The 4601-nt window shown below is 36.7% G+C and overlaps 1 protein-coding gene across 1 annotated transcript in view; it reads left to right on the top strand.

The window, feature by feature from the left end:
- The window catches only part of LOC117178666 (polypeptide N-acetylgalactosaminyltransferase 2-like), a 369602-nt gene that overhangs the window by 172017 nt on the left and 192984 nt on the right, over nucleotides 1-4601 (top strand). The gene's annotated exons all lie outside the window — the stretch shown is intronic.

The raw sequence follows: 4601 nt of genomic DNA, 5'->3' as shown, positions 1-4601 counted from the left end.
CCACCGTTTTAGTAAAATGTCCACGTTTTGAGATTATCTGACCCCCAGAAACGGGGTTTCACAAGTGTGAAAGTAGTTAGCTTTCAATGTAGTGTGAAGAAATAAATAATTAACCACTCATGGATAGTCAGGACTGAAGTTATCCAAGATTTTTTTGTACGTGAGGCAGTGTTGCTACAATGAAAATTGCATTTGTACTCTGAAAGTGTACAGTTAATTTTTTTAAATAATATTAATAATACAGGCCAACAAAAATTCTACTTACGGTAATGTTTCTATTGCCAAGTGGAGGAACGGAGTTCGGTCTCCTTATTATTCCTTCGTGGAGAGCATTCACGCACTGATTGTGGGAGCGTATCACTTATGAAAGTAGTACCTACTCCATTCAACCCCACCCCCTTCACGCAGTTTCACCAGTCTTGGGAACTTTTTAATCTGTGCTTGCGTCGCGCCGGCAAACCGATTAGTCATTGTTAGCACGCTGATTTTGAATTATGTAAATATTCAGATTTGATATTTATAATAAATAATGATCAAGCTTGTAGCCAGAAATTTGGTTTGGGGCGGGGGCAAAACGTAGTTATAATTCATATTTTTTTACATCCGTAGGAAAATTAAGGATTCGCGGAATTTCGTGGGGGGGGGGGCTACGGCTGACCAAGGCCCTGATAATGATTGAAAAATGCCCAAAAAAAATTCTCCTTATCCTAAAATAAGATTTTGGAGTTACAGATACAACAAATACGATTTTAATAAAAAAGTGGTTATGAATTATGTGTTTAGAGAAATAAATCATTTTTATTGGTCGCAATGATTCATGTCGTCTCTGTCGTGTTTTAAAATTCATTTTTTGTTTATTTCCAAACATGTGACTCCTACACTGATAAATGTTACATCATACATTTTTTTAATAACTTGAAGAAAACCAGAATTACAATTACTAATTATTTTATAAATATTTTAAAATATATAATATTGTATGCAAATAATCAAATCATATTTATACTATTAAAAGGAATATTTTTTTATTAAAATTAAAACTTCTTATAACCTTTTTATAGAAATTTCAAAACATTTAAATGCTAAATTAAAAAAAAATTCTAAATTTAGAATTAATAACGTTTTTTCATGAAAATTGTATTATTTGTTTATCAGTTACTCCATAATTCGAATTTAGGATTTAGGAATTACTTTGGATGCTTTTTTCAATGATTATTTATCATAAATATTAAATCTCAATATTTATATAATTCAAAATTAGCGCGCTAACAGTGACTAATCGGGTTGTTGACGCGACGCAAGCGCAGTTTAAACAGGTTCCCAAGATTGAGGGACCCTGCCCTCACGTGCAGAACAGCATGCTGGGAACCGCTTTCGCACTACTTCACGTTTATTTGGGCCCTTGCATACGATTGCAGATGCGCAAGTTGCGAACACGCGCAAGTCATCAGTTGTGAAAATAGACATTTTTCCGTCAGCGAAAAAATATCCAAATAGCGATCATTTAAATGTTCGATTTTATTTTAATAGAAAACTTAATGTTTTTCAAATAATAGGCAAATTTATGCAGCTAAGGATAATTATAAAAGAATAACGGCGATGAATTAAATACATTTTTCAATGTTTTTATGAAAAGAAACAAGCACATGACAAATCAGCTGATATATTCATGTAAGTTCTGTGTTCATCAGTTTGGGTGTTTCCTATTTTCTATCGCTCTTTCAACAAAATAATATTTTTGTGCTCAGGAGGTAAGTGTTTTTGATATTTGTTAACATAATAATATTATGTCTTTGCAGAGAACAGCCTGTATACGTCTTACGGCACGTATTTGCGAAAACATAGCCGGCATAACCTTTAAAGTACATATATAATGTTCTGGCTACACTTTCGTAAAGACATGCCGTAAGACTTATACAGACTATTCTTTGGAAAGGCATAATAGTAGTATCCCTGGTAGACCGAAAGAACCGAACGGATGCTCTGCAAAGTACCCGTAAAGACCCCATTAGGTCCCCATTCGGTTCCTTTATAAAAAAACTCGAAAAAACAGCAAAATAAACTTTTAAATTGTTATAATTCAGATTCTACTTTAAAATTCCCTATAGAAGGTCACGGAATAATCGCGATAATTTCTTGCAACGGTAAAAAGTTTTAAAAAAGTTAACACGTATAACGCCTTTTGACTGCTACAATTCAAACGGATTGCCTGTGAGTAGCAGTCAACAGGCGTTATACGTCTTATATATTTTTTAACTTTTTACCGTTGCAAAAAAAACTATTGCGATTATTCCGTGACCTTCTATAAAGAAGTTTAACGTAGAATCCGAATTTCAACAATTTTAAAAATGATTTTGCTGTTTTTTCGAGTTTTTAAAAAAGGAACCGAATGGGGACCCAATGGGGTCTTTACGGGTACTTTGTAGCGACTCCATTCAGTTCCTTCGGTCCACCAAGGATCTTATGAATGTCAAAAGCACTTACCTCCTGTGCACAAGAATACTATTTTTTTGAAAAAGCGATACAAAATAAGAAACACCCAAGCGCATTGAATTTAACTGACACTGAGAGACATCTAGCGTTCCCTCGAACACTAAAACGTAACGTCTTCAAAACGATACATGGGAGTGCCACTATATGGAGCAGACGACGTCAATGTTTTCACTGAGGTGGAGATCTAGTGGCGATGGGAGTAAGTGAGAAAGCAACAATCTCCTTCTCTCTTGCTCCTGTACAAAATTTAGCTACCTGAAAAGTTTCGAGAAGCATCGCATGTGGCGTACCGCATCTATGTTCATAACATCTTTCTCTGGAACTATGTCGTGATGATGCATTCCGTGGTTCAGTATTTGTCTTGGCCGCACCGTTAGCAAATCCTACTCCGATCAAGACCTGTTAGGTATCCGCATCTTCTGATATCTACAAAATACCCTCTCAACCTTGAGGTGTTCTGTCTTCCACTGAAGGCCCTTTCTGTCACTATGACTTTTATCTCACCTGTTCTGGTATCCCCAAAGTGTCCTATAAGGGCTTCTCTCACCTTTTCTTCGTCTCCGTCGTGTTGTGTTGTCATGTCGAGGTCCAATACCTCAATCTTGTATCGGAGAACGAGCCCGTAAACGTTTCAATCCACCAGACAGTCTTCCTGATGGCGGAGTAAACTTCATTTTGCTCCCTGCTGTAACCCCCGCGTACCAGCATTCAGCCCTTTCTGCGCTATGGTGCATTCTTTCCGTTACTTCAAGCGCCACATCCAGTCTATCACTGATTAGCATGAACATGAACCTCTTTTTCTTAAAAAAGACCTCCATATTTTGGAGTGTGCACTTCAGCTCGTCATTCAGCTCTAACTGTCTTTCTACATACTGCTTCGAGAGATCTCTTCTGAGTCTCAAATAGGATATGTAACTCCCGCCTGGTTCCTATATCACCTCTAACTCTCCTCGAAACATATCTTCGTGCAAAATTTTGTTAAGTTAATCGTCATCCATATTTGATCGTGCGAGTAGCTAGGAAAATGTACAGTCCGTCCCACAGAACCCCGCGTGTGGGGTATTGTTATGGTCTTAATATTCCACGAGGCGATCTGCTATCCTAGACACACAGTATATAACACAGCTCTCTAGTACGATGCAGCAGGTTCAACGGTTGTTAACGGTTTTTTCCTTTCGCACCACCCTTGGAACATTTTCGGCGACTACCTTTTAAGATATGTGACCGTATGCAGAAGAAACCCTCGTAAAAGGCCACTCTAACTGCAAACAAATGACGCGCCCGGTAGCCTGGTCAAAGATCCTGGAAAGTTAGTCCTGACTTAGTCATATTCATGAATAATTTCTAGTTATGATATAGTGAATCACGAATAAGTTAGTCACAGTTGAGTTGGTTATAACTAAGTGAGTCACGACTCCGTTAGTCACGATTAAGCTAATCGTGATTTCGATTGATATATATTTTATATTTTAAAATGTAAACATTCGATAGGATATTAATATTGTATTTACTAACGCAATTGCTCGGTTATAAGATCGCACAAATGCAGCGGAACATTTGAACCAACCATAAATTTTAAAGACTAGGGCTTTGAACGTATTCGTATTCTGCACATTGTATGAAAAATTCGTCCTAGGTAATATTCTTCCATACTAAAAAAAAATTCGCGTACTACCTGTGACTCTTTCCTCTATATTCGTCCTGCGAAGAAAAACTATTGCAATTAGCCCGTGACATTCTAACGGCAAATTTAACGTAGAATCTGAATTGCAAAAAGTTAAATGCCCATCCTTCTGTTTTTCTGAGTCTTTTTGCATGATACGGAAGGGATACTATGCGAATACTATAAGGGTACGCTGTATCGTATCCTTTCTGTTCACTCAGTCCACCAGGGCCTGTTGAGTTCTTAATTTTTTCCGATTAATTCATCAGCGCAAAGCAAAGTATCACTTTTCGAATATTTTGAAATCGATGTACCTAATTCGCTATAATTAGAATCATTGCAGTTTCTTTTACCAGGTGTATACATATGAAACCGGTATTTTTTCAAGAAAAAAACACATTTATTTCAAGAGAATGATAACAAATATTTTATTCAAAGTATGCGC

Source organism: Belonocnema kinseyi, chromosome 8, assembly GCF_010883055.1.
Source record: "Belonocnema kinseyi isolate 2016_QV_RU_SX_M_011 chromosome 8, B_treatae_v1, whole genome shotgun sequence".
Taxonomy (NCBI): domain Eukaryota; kingdom Metazoa; phylum Arthropoda; class Insecta; order Hymenoptera; family Cynipidae; genus Belonocnema; species Belonocnema kinseyi.
This window is presented reverse-complemented; position numbering and strand designations above follow the sequence as displayed.